General features: G+C 39.9%; 1 protein-coding gene across 1 annotated transcript in view; it reads left to right on the top strand.

Moving 5' to 3' along the window:
• The first annotated feature begins 3,125 nt into the window (after nucleotides 1-3,125).
• ccnd2a (cyclin D2, a) overlaps nucleotides 3,126-13,020 on the top strand; it is a 278,864-nt gene continuing 268,969 nt past the window's right edge. Inside the window, exon 1 of the mRNA XM_036957791.1 lies at nucleotides 3,126-3,233. The gene's annotated coding sequence lies outside the window, so the exon portion shown is untranslated. The remainder of the gene's footprint in view (nucleotides 3,234-13,020) is intronic.

The raw sequence follows: 13,020 nt of genomic DNA, 5'->3' as shown, positions 1-13,020 counted from the left end.
GTTTATGACAATCAATCATCTCTCACTATTAAACCCAAATTACGAATGCAACACCATAATGTCGGATATATACACGAGCATGCACTTTATATGTTGTCCTAAACTTTAAGAAATGATTTTGTTTGCTTCATAGTGTAACATGCCAGAGCTATTGGCCCCAGGTGCTCCAAATTGTAAATTAAAGGTAGACTCAGCGATATGACATAGATGCAGGACGTAAACAGCATAATGGGTAAATTTCGGTAACAACTAAGAGCATTTAAACGCGAGGCTCAACTGTTTTGGTCCCCTGGCTACCACCCTTTAACAGGGTGAAGCGAACCCATACACATGTACAGATACTGTGTGTGACTGTGTGAGGGTGCGAAGTATTGTATCTCGCGCATCTGAATGGGCGCGTTCCTATGCCCAGGCGTTGCTGACGCCTGCCAGATCTTACAAAGTCTGGATAGGTATTTTACGTATCAGCTAACCACGTAATATGCTATAGCAACATGTCAGTCGATTACACAGTTTATGATGTGGCACGCAACCATTGGTTGATGCACGCAAAGTCTGAGCAGGGGAACACAACCAATATCTGTGGTGTTGCTTGTAGCAACATCATTTCGCTGAGTATACCTTTAATGGCATTGTAGACCTATTTAGATCTATTCAGTCTTGAGATCACCTCAGCAACGGAACGGTATGGGGGCCATGACAAGATTCACTACATATACAAGAGTATGTGGACACCTATTCAAATGAGTGATTCAGCTATTTCAGCCACACCCATTGCTGACAGGTGTATAAAATCGAGCACACAGCCATGTACTCTCCATAGACAAACATTAGCAGTAGAATGGCCTTACTGAAGAGCTCAGTGACTTAGAACGTGGCACCGTCATAGGATGCCACCTTTCCAACAAGTCAGTTCGTCAAATTTCTGCCCTGCTAGAGCTGCTGCAGTCAACTGTAAGTGTTGTTATTGTGAAGTGGAAACGTCTAGGAGCAACATTGGCTCAGTCACGAAATCGTTGGCCACACAAGCTCACAGAATGGAACCACAGAGTGCTGAAGCGTGTAGCAAGTAAAAAATGTTTTGTCTGCCCTCGGTTGCAACACTCACTATCAAGTTCCAAACTGCCTCTGGAAGCAGTGTCAGCACAAGAACTGTTTGTCGGGAGCTTCATGAAATGGGTTTACATGGCAGAGCAGCCGCACACAAGTCTTAGATCACCATGTGCAATGACAAACATCGGCTGGAGTGGTGTAAAGCTTGCCACCATTGGACTCTAAGTAGTGGAAATGCATTTTCTGGAGTGATGAATCACTCTTCACCATCTGTCAGTCTGACAATACAGTAAAAAAAAATTTTTTTTTTTTTAAATACCTTAAAAAAAAGAACAATAACAAGGCTATATACAGGGGGTACAGATTCAATGTGCGAGTGCACCAGTTAGTCGATATAATTGAGGTAATATGTACATGTAGGTAGAGTTATTAAAGTGACTATGCATAGAGAATAACATCATTTGCCAGTCTGACGGACAAATCTGGGTTTTGAAGGTTCCTTGAGAACACTACCTGGGCAAATGCATAGTGCCAACTGTAAAGTTTGATGGGAAGGAATAATGGTTTGGGGCTGTTTTTCATGGTTTGTTGAGATCGGTGTGGAAGAATTTAACTGGCGTACACAGAGCCCTGACCTCTACCCCATCGAACACCTTTGGGATGAACTGGAACACCGACTGTGAGCCAGGCCTAATCGCCTAACAGCAGTGCCCGACCTCACTAATGCTCTTGTGGCTGAATGGAAGCATATCTTGCAGCAATGTTCCAACATCTAGTGGAAAGTCTTCCCAGAAGAGTGGAGGCTGTTATAGGTGCAAAGGGGAAACAACTCCATATTAATGCCCATGATTTTGGAATGAGATGTTTGACAAGCAAGTGTCCACATACATTTGGTAATGTAGTTTATGTGATGTAATACCAATTTTCAGGGACCGTTTGGCTCAGGAGCACTACTTCTGAACTACTGGCTAAAAAGTATACAAAAGTACCAGAGAATCTCTTTAATCAAATGTTCTGCCAAATGGCAGCCCCACCACTTGATTTGCTGAGGATGGGGCTAGAGAAATGTAATAGAGGGGTTCAGGGGTGCAATGAATGACCATCCATGGCTTTTCACTTTGAAGTTACAATATACAATGTTTTACATTGTTTGTAAAAACAAATCTTATTCTAGGTTATGATGAGGGTAAAATAGGACAGCCCATGGGTTAATTTTTAACATTTAAATAACCATTGAGCAACAGCTAATATATTTGCACATACATATATTTTACCTTTATTTAACTAGGCAAGTCAGTTAAGGACAACTTCCTATCTTCAATGACGGCCTAGGAACAGTGGGTTTAACTGCCTTGTTCAGGGGCAGAACGTCAGACCTTGTCAGTTCGGGTTTCAATTTTGCAACATTTCGGTTACCAGTCAAACCACTAGGCTAACTGCCACCCCAAATTAGGCCACAATATTGCAGATTGCTTTAAAGATTTGTCTATGGCAGGATACAACTAATGTACATATGAAGCAGGTCGTTATATTAGCATTATTTTATTATGTTTTATTTATTTAACCTTTATTTAACTACGCAAGTAATTTAAGAACAAATTCTTACCTTCAATGACACCTAACAAAAGTCCTGCGAGACGGTGTCTGGGTTTAAAAATAAAAATACATGATTAAAAATATAGGACAAAACACACATTACTACAAGCGAGACAACACAAAATTACATATAAGGAGATACCTAAGACAACAACATAGCATGGTAGGAGCACAAAAAACAGGGTACAAACATTATTGGGCACAGACAACAGCACAAGGGGCAAGAAGGTAAAGACAACAATACATCACGCAAAGCATCCACAACTGTCAGTAAAAGTGTCCATGAACTATTCGTAAGTGGATTTGGGCTATATTTATAAACCATTAACGGTATCCCACTATACTGTTCTTCAATTTTGGGTAAAGACCACCACCTAGTGTAATTTTGATGAAACAGTTTAGGCTATAGTAATTATCCGACAGTGACGGGTTTGGGGCGTTGCCTTTATATTACGGGGACCAATCGGAGATCTGGCAGAAACTTTGTAAACAAGTCTTGCACGTTGTGTGAAAAACAATTTATTTTATCATTACAAAAGAGATTTATCGTTGGAAACAACGCAGGACTTGAAGACTTCACTAAGGTAAGACTAAGGGAAAACTAGGGTATATTTTGTCACAAAACATTTTTCTACAAAATATATATCTTTCTACATCAATCATAGGCTGATAGTAATAACGTTAGGCTGTTGATGGATTTAGCTCGAGCGCAAGTACAATTTTTGGCAGACATCCGGTGAGAGTTAACAAATTCCGTGAACAGCATAAATTACACAATTAATGTCCCCCTTTTCACTATTGTAACACAAAAAAACATGTTTTCAGTAGCTTTGGGATACAACATCGGGAGCACAGACTCTCGATGTTGTGTCCCAAAGCTACATTTTCAGCTGTAATTGTTCTTCAATAACAACCAACCACAAAACTGTCGTGATAATCGCCAGCCCATTGTTGCGCAAATCTGTAGTTCTCCCGCTGCTGGAGCAAAGAGGCTCCGCAAGATTCTGCATCTCGCTGCTTTGTTACGACTGTCAAATGTGTGGCTGTAGGTGTCCGCTACAGCTGTGGCTCACACAAGTCCATTGCTGCTCATCAGCCACGGCGTTTTTTGTAACAATATAAAAGTTACTTTACCATTAATCCTATGCAGCGTTAAATGCTTTTCGAAATTGAGAAAGGTTGTGGGTTTGTTCCAGATGTGTTCAGATTGTGTGAACGAGCCTGCATAGTCCAAATGATGCGCGTGACAATAGAGCTGGTGTAATGCTCCTGAACAAGGCAGTTAACCTACTGCCCGTCATTGTAAATAACAATTTGTTCTTAACTTACTTTCTTAAATAAATAAAAAAGATGGACTTGAACATCTGAGTCTTACTTGAATGAAGTCTTACTTGAATGGAGTCTTGCTTGAATGGAGACTGACTGGACTAATGACTTAGGCTACTTGGATGTGTCTATTTCCCTAATATATTTCTTGATGGAATTAATAGTTAACAAATGGAAGGAAGGAAAAATAGGGAGGCTATTAGTAGTGCTTCGGTTTTGGTTCGATTATTAAAAAATAATCATGATTTTCAATTATTGTTTTCAACATTAAATGCACTATGTTGAATGTTGTAATGACAGAATAAAACAATTAATAAAAGGCCCATTATGGTAGTGACTGCCCATGACAGCTTATCATTTATCAACTATCAGTTATTCATATTACTTTAAGAAAATATTTCAGTTGATATGTATATTATTTGTTTTATTTGATTACTTTATTATGCTGTCTGACAAAATCACTATTTTAGTAGTTTTTCAAAGTAAATAAGGCATACTTTTATGACTGCTGAATACCAGCTATCACTCAGTTAGATCATGTATTTTCAGGTAGAGATACCTAGCGAAGAAACTGCTATATGTATGTATCCCCTCCTGATCAAGCATTCTTCTCTCTTACATAGCAGGCTTAAAAGAAACACAGACCGGACAAGTTACCATGCAATAGATTATGGTAATTGTAGTTAATTACCAAGTTTTCTGCGCAAACTATGTAGAACATTTGCAAGTTAGAAACCTCAACTGACAAGTTGAATCAGGCGTGCTAGATGTGGAATAGTCAAAACACATGGAACAGCTGGGGGTCCCAGAGGAGAGATTTGTACAACAATTCCACAGTTCAAAGATGTAAAATACCAAAGGAAAACTTGGTGTGATTTTCTACTTCAAGTTATTAGTTCAGAACAGAAAAGCTCTAGTAGGTAATTTTTCTTCCTGTCGTTACTCTGCTACAGACACCAGTGGGGAGGTGGGAAGATGTAGAAGCCATCTTAGGTCTGGGGCTAGAACAAAGGATGTGGGCACCGCCTTCATTGTACAACATGACGTCTGTAGGCACTGTACATATTCGGTACGCCACCTCTAGTGAAGGACGGGGGATTCGGGGGGAGGGTTAAAGCTTCCTGTCAGAAGGGCTCAGGATTGGAACACTTTGTCTTCTGGCAGGAAGGGAGAGGTTTGTGTGTAGGCCTAGTTATTTATAGTTATATAGTAGTGTCTACCTTGCAGGATACTTATTTTTACTATTTTCTACACTGTAGAATAATAGTGAACAAATAAAAACTATGAAATAACAATATGGAATCCTGTAGTAACCAAAAAAGTGTTAAACAAATCAAAATATATTTTATATTTGAGATTCTTCAAAGTAGCCACCCTTTGCCATGATGACAGCTTTGCACACTATTGGCAATCTCTCAACCAGCTTCATGAGGAATGCTTTTCCAAAAGTCCTGAAGGAGTTCGCACATACAGTTGAAGTCGGAAGTTTATATGCACTTAGATTGGAGTCATTAAAACTAGTTTTTCAACCACTCCACAAATGTCTTGTTAACAAACTATAGTTTTGGCAAGTCAGTTAGGATATCTACCTTGTGCATGACACAAGTGATTTTTCCAACAGTTGTTTACAGGCAATTGTTTCAAATATAATTCACTCTATTACAATTCCAGTGGGTCAGAAGTTTACATACACTAAGTTGACTGTGCCTTTAAACAGCTTGGAAGATTCCAGAAAATTATGTCATGGCTTTTGAAGCTTCTGATAGGCTAATTGACATCATTTGAGTCAATTGGAGGTGTACCTGTGGATGTATTTCAAGGCCTACCTTCATAATCAGTGCCTCTTTGCTTGACATCATGGGAAAATCTAAAGAAATCAGCCAGGACTTCATAAAAATAACAGTAGACCTCCACAAGTCTGGCTCATCCTTGGGAACAATTTCCAAACACCTGAAGGTACCACGTTCATCTGTACAAAGAATAGTACGCAAGCATAAACACCATGGGACCACGCAGCTGTCATACCGCTCAGGAAGGAGACGCGTTCTGTCTCCTAGAGATAAACGTACTTTGGTGTGAAAAGTGCAAATCAATCCCAGAACAACAGCAAAGGGCCTTGTGAAGATGCTGGAGGAAGCCACTGTTCCAAAACCGACATAAAAAAGCCAGACTACGGTTTGCAACTGCACATGGGGACAAAGATTGTACTTTTTGGATAAATTTTCCTCTGATGAAACAAATGATGAAACAAAAATAGAACTGTTTGGCTATAATGACCATCGTTATGTTTGGATGAAAAAGGGGGAGGCTTGCAAGCCGAAGAACCCCATCCCAACCGTGAAGCATGGGGTGGCAGCATCATGTTGTGTGGGTACTTTGCTGCAGGAGGGACTGGTGCACGTCACAAAATAGATGACATCATGAGGATGGGAAATTATGTGAATATATTGAAGCAACATCTCAAGACATCAGTCAGGAAGCTAAAGATTGGTCGCAAATGGGTCTTCCAAATGGACAATGACCCCAAGCGTACTTCCAAAGTTGTGGCAAAATTGCTTACGAACAACACAGTCAAGGTATTGGAGCGGGCATCACAAAGCCCTGACCTCAATCCCATAGAACATTTGTGGGCAGAACTGAGAAAGTGTGTGCGAGCAAGGAGGCCTACAAACCTGACTCTGTTACACCAGCTCTGTCAGGAGGAATGGGACAAAATTCACCCAACTTATTGTGGGAAGCTTGTGGAAGGCTACCCGAAACGTTTGACCCAAGTTAAACAATTTAAAGGCAATGCTACCAAATACTAATTGAGTGTATTTAAACTTCTGATCCACTGGGAATGTGATAAAATAAATAAAAGCTGAAATAAATAATTCTCTCTACTATTATTCTGACATTTCACATCCTAAAAATAAATTGGTGATCCTAACTGATTTAAGACAGGGAATTTTTACTAGGATTAAATGTCAGGAATTGTGAAAAACTGAGTTTAAATATACTTGGCTAAGGTGAACTTCCGACTTCAACTGTATATCTGAGTACTTGTTGGCTGCTTTTCCTTCACTCTGCAGTCCAACTCATCCCAAACCATCTCAATTTGGTTAAGGTCGGGTGATTGTGGAGGCCAAGTCATCTGATCGACTACATCACTATGCTTCTTGGTCAATTATCCCTGAAACAGCCTGGAGGTGTGTTGGGTCATTGTCCTGTTGAAAAACAGATGATCGTCTCACTAAGCGCAAACCAGATGAGATGGCGTGTCGCTGCAGAATGCTGTGGTAGCCATTGGTTAAGTGTGCCTTGAATTCTAAATAAATCACTGACAGTGTCACCAGCAAAGCACCATCACGCCGCCTCCTCCATGCTTCACGGTAGGAACCTCACATGCAGAGATAATCCGTTCACCTTCTCAACATCTCACAAAGACACGGCGGTTGGAACTAAAAACTCAAATTTGGACCCATCAGACCAAAGGACAGATCTAAAGTCCATTGTTCATGTTTCTTGGCCCAAGCAAGTCTCTTCTTATTATTGGTGTCCTTAAGTAATGGTTTCTTTGCAGCAATTCAACCATGAAGGCCTGATTCACGCAGTCTCCTCTGAACAGTTAATGTTGTTATGTGTCTGTTTCTTTAACTCTGTGAAGCATTTATTTGGGCTGCGTTTCTGAGGCTGGTAACTCTAACGAAGTTATCCCCTGCAGCAGAGGTAACTCTGGGTCTTCCATTCCTGTGGTGGTCCTCATGAGAGCCAGTTTCATCATAGCGCTTGACGGTTTTGTGACTGCACTTGAAGAAACATTCATAGTTTTTCAAATGTTCCGCATTGACTGACCATGTCTGAAAATAATGATGGACTGTCATTTCTCTTTACTTATTTGAGCTGTGGACTTGGTATTTTACCATAATATGGACTTGGTATTTTACCAAATAGGACTATCTTCTATATATCACCCCTACCCTGTCATAATAGAACTGATTGGCTCAAACACATTAAGAAGGAAAGAAATTCTACAAATTAACTTTTAACAAGGCACACCTGTTAATTGAAATATATTCCAGGTGACATGAAGCTGGTTGAGAGAATGCTAAGAGTGTGCAAAGCTGTCATCAAGGCAAAGGGTGGCTACTTGTAAGAATCTCTAATATAAAATATATTTGAATTTGTTTAACACTTTTTTGGTAACTACGTGATTCCATATGTATGATTTCATAGTTTTGACTAAATACCCTTGAATAAGTAGGTGTGTCCAAACTTTTGACTGGTACTTTTGGAAGTTTACATACGCCTTAGCCAAATATATTTCAACTCAGTTTTTCACAATTCCTGACATTTAATCCTAGTAAAAAGTCCCTGTCTTAGGTCAGTTAGGATCACCACTTTATTTTTAGAATGTGAAATGTCAGAATAATAGTAGAGAGAATGATTTGTTTCAGCTTTTATTTCTTTCATCACATTCCCAGTGGATCAGAAGTTTACATACACTCAATTAGTATTTGGTAGCATTGCCTTTAAATTGTTTAACTTGGGTCAAACGTTTCAGGTAGCCTTCCACAAGCTTCCCACAATAAGTTGGGTGAATTTTCACCCATTCCTCCTGACAGAGCTGGTGTCACTAAGTCAGGTTTGTAGGCCTCCTTGCTCGCACACGCTTTTTCAGTTCTGCCCACAAATTTTCTATGGGATTGAGGTCAGGGCTTTGTGATGGCCACTCCAATACCTTGACTTTGTTGTCCTTTAGCTATTTTGCCACAACTTTGGACATTGTTCTTCTGGAAGACCCAATTGTGATCAAGCTTTAACTTCCCGACTGATGTCTTGATGTTGCTTCATTATATCCACATAATTTTCCTCCCTCATGATGCCGTCTATTTTATGAAGTGCACCAGTCCCTTCTGCAGCAAAACACCCCCACAACATGATGCTGCCACACCCGTGCTTCACGGTTGGGATGGTGTTCTTCGGCTTGCAAGCCTCCCCCTTTTTCCTCCAAACATACTGATGGTCATTATGGCCCAACAGTTCTATTTTTGTATCATCAGACCAGAGGACAGTTCTCCAAAAAGTACAATCTTTGTCCCCATGTGCAGTTGCAAACCGTAGTCTTCTTCCTTGCTGAGCGGCCTTTCAGGTTATGTCGATATAGGACTCGTTTCACTGTGGATATAGATACTTTTGTACCCGTTTCCTCCAGCATCTTCACAAGGTCCTTTGCTGTTGTTCTGGGGTTGATTTGCACTTTTCACACCAAAGAACGTTCATCTCTAGGAGACAGAACGCGTCTCCTTCCTGAGCGGTATGCCGGCTGCGTGTTGCCATGGTGTTTATACTTGCATACTATTGTTTGTACAGTTGAATGTGGTACCTTCTGGTATTTGGAAATTGCTCCCAAGGATGAGCCAGACTTGTGGAGGTCTACAATGTTTTTTCTGAGGTCTTGGCTGATTTCTTTTGATTTTCCCATGATGTCAAGCAATGAGGCACTGAGTTTGAATGTAGTCCTTGAAAAACATCAACAAGTACACCTCCAATTGACTCAAATGATGTCAATTAGCCTATCCAAAGCTTCTAAAGCCATGACATCATTTTCTGGAATTTTCCAAGCTGTTTAAAGGCACAGTCAAATTAGTGTATGTAAACTTCTGACCCACTGGAATTGTGATACAGTGAAATAATCTGTCTGTAAACAATTGTTGGAAAAATTACTTGTGTCATGCACAAAGTAGATGTCCTAACCGTCTTGCCAAAACTATAGTTTGTTAACAAGAAATTTGTAAAATTGTTGAAAAACAAGTTTTAATGACTCCAACCTAAGTGTTTGTAAACTTCCGACTTCAACTATATATTAGAGCCAGAATACAGTGATACGGTGTGTCTGAGATTCTAGTATATACAGTACATGATATCAAATTTGAATGGACGCGAACACATATTTTGCAGATGTATTCGAAGATGCAGTAATATACTTATGTTTCTAGCAGTGCGGTATTCTGAGGACCAGCGGGGGCTGGGGACATGACGTGTCCCTGCCTGGCCCTTTTCACAACTGTCTTGGTGTGTTTGGACAATAATAGTTTGTTGATAATGTGGACACCAAGGAACTTGAAGCTCTCAACCTGCTCCACTACAGCCCCGTCGATGAGAATACACTAACAATACAAAACAATACCCACAAATCCCCAAAATAATAAAAAATAATCTGAACAAGCAATGTCAGTCTGGAATATATATACACTACTGTTCAAAAGTTTGAGGTCACTTAGAAATGTCCTTGTTTTTGAAAGAAAAGCACATTTTATTTCTCCATAAAAATAACTTCAAATTGATCAGAAATACAGTGTAGACATTGTTAATGTTGTAAATGACTACTGTAGCTGGAAACTGCATATTTTCTATGGAATATCTACATAGGCGTACAGAGGCCCATTATCAGCAACCATCACTCCTGTGTTCCAATGGCACGTTGTGTTAGCTAATCCAAGTTTATCATTTTAAAAGGCTAATTGATCATTAGAAAACCCTTTTGCAATTATGTTAGCACAGCTGAAAACTGTTGTCTTGACTAAAGAAGCAATAAAACTGGTCTTCTTTAGACTAGTTGAGTATCTGGAGCATCAGCATTTGTTGGTTCGATTACCGGCTCAAAATGGCCAGAAACAAATAACCTTCTTCTGAAATTCGTCAGTCTATTCTTGTTCTGAGAAATGAAGGCTATTGCCAAGAAACTGAAGATCTCATACAACGCTATGTGGAGAATATATTTTTCTATTTTACAATCACCAAAATAATTTCCCTTAGAATGCCTTTGTTATACTTGTTCAGCAGCTCGAACCCAAAAATGATCATTCACAGGAATATTTTTTCTTTGTGTGAAATCACAACTTTGCAGTGTGATGCAGACAGAAATGGCATTATCTGGAATCTTTTTTTTTAAATTTTCAAGAAGGAAATGACACATTTTTTTCACTTTCATAAGTCAATGTTGGGCAATTCCATGGTAACAGAATGATGCTGAGACTCAGATTTTCCATTTAAAATGTTTGTCAAACAAAAACCAATGATTGCAAAACCAAAGACTACTTTTAACAATTTAAAACTTTTCAAAAACAAATTTACTTGAAGAACAGTGGAGATTCAAAGTTTGGTAACAGAGTGACGGTTTGTCCTGCCATTCTGTTACCAAACTTTGCATCTACACAGTTCTTCAAGTAAATGTGTATACATTTTGAAGTGAATAATCTGAGTCTCATCTGTTATTGTGTAATTGCCCTTCAGATATCAAACCGCTTTAGTAGAAACAGATTGACGTCACCATTTCCTGTCGTATCTCAAATCCCAACAAAGAGATATCACCGCAGTGACACAGAAATAAGTATACAAACATTAAAGGGTCTTTTAAATTTTTTTCTTTTAATTTTTATACGTTGTACTTGTGACAGCTTCAAGTTATAATTTGTAACATAAAGCCTATGGTAAAATACTAATATTTTCATTTGTTCAGAGCAATACGCCAGAAAGCTTTTTGACAGGGTACAGTAGGTTGTGAAGTGATCAGTAAATGTTTTTTTGTGTGTGTGTGGCAGTCATCGCAGCTGCTTTAAGGAGTGGCTCATTGTTTTTTTTTCTCTTTCTTGTAAATGCTACTGATGCGTTTGTGGTAGTGCTGAGAATTCCCCTATATATATTTGCAAACCTTTCTAAACCTGTTTTTGCTTTGTCATTATGGGGTATTGTGCGTAGATGAGGGGAAAAAATAATTTAATCCAATCTGATTCACGCAGTGTACTCTGAACAGATGTTGAGATGTGTCTACTTGAACTCTGAAGCATTTATTTGGGCTGCAATTTCTGAGGCTGGTAACTCTATTGAACTTATCCTCTGCAGTAGTGGTAACTCTGGGTCTTCCTTTCCTGTGGCGGTCCAAATAAGAAAAACCTTGGTGTAGGTGTGTCCAAACTTGACCGGTACTGTGTGTATGTGTGTGTGTGTGTGTGTGTGCACGCACAAGTGTGCCTGTGCATATTGCTGCAGCTCCATCCAGGCTGTACGTGTGCTGTAGGTGGCTGGGGAACAGATGCTCCTTGGTCTGAATGTGTTTCTTGTGCTCGGCGGTGTGGAGGTGACTGGGTATCAGGACACACTCCTCCTGCTGCTCGCTACATAGCGCAGACATTTTCCATTCTGTCAGAGCGAGCACACTGGCTTCTTCCAAACTCAGCGCCACTTCATTAAATGACTTCAGATGTTGAGATGTGTCTACTTGAACTCAGAAGCATTTATTTGGGCTGCAATTTCTGAGGCTGGTAACTCTATTGAACTTATCCTCTGCAGTAGTGGTACATCTGGGTCTTCCTTTCCTGTGGCGGTCCATAAGAAAAACACTGGAGTAGGTGTGTCCAAACTTGACCGTGTGTGTGTGTGTGTGTGTGTGTGTGTGTGTGTGTGTGTGTGTGTGTGTATATATATATACAGTGCCTTGCGAAAGTATTCGGCCCCCTTGAACTTTGCGACCTTTTGCCATATTTCAGGCTTCAAACATAAAGATATACAACTGTATTTTTTTGTGAAGAATCAACAACAAGTGGGACACAATCATGAAGTGGAACGACATTTATTGGATATTTCAAACTTTTTTAACAAATCAAAAACTGAAAAATTGGGCGTGCAAAATTATTCAGCCCCCATCCATGTTCATCTGTACAAAGAATAGTACGCAAGTATAAACACAATGGGACCACGCAGCCGTCATACGGCACTTCCGGCGCCGACAGAGATGGCCGCCTTGCTTCGCGTTCCTAGGAAACTATGCAGTTTTTAGTTTTTTTACATGTTATTTCTTACATTGGTACCCCAGGTCATCTTAGGTTTCATTACATACAGTCGAGAAGAACTACTGAACATAAGAGCAGCGTCAACTCACCATCAGTACGACCAAGAATATGACTTTCGCGAAGCGGATCCTGTGTTCTGCCTTTCACCCAGGACAATGGAATGGATCCCAGCCGGCGACCCAAAAAAACGACTTCGTAAAAGGGGGAAACGAAG

Source organism: Oncorhynchus mykiss, chromosome 2 (assembly GCF_013265735.2).
Source record: "Oncorhynchus mykiss isolate Arlee chromosome 2, USDA_OmykA_1.1, whole genome shotgun sequence".
NCBI lineage: Eukaryota > Metazoa > Chordata > Actinopteri > Salmoniformes > Salmonidae > Oncorhynchus > Oncorhynchus mykiss.
This window is presented reverse-complemented; position numbering and strand designations above follow the sequence as displayed.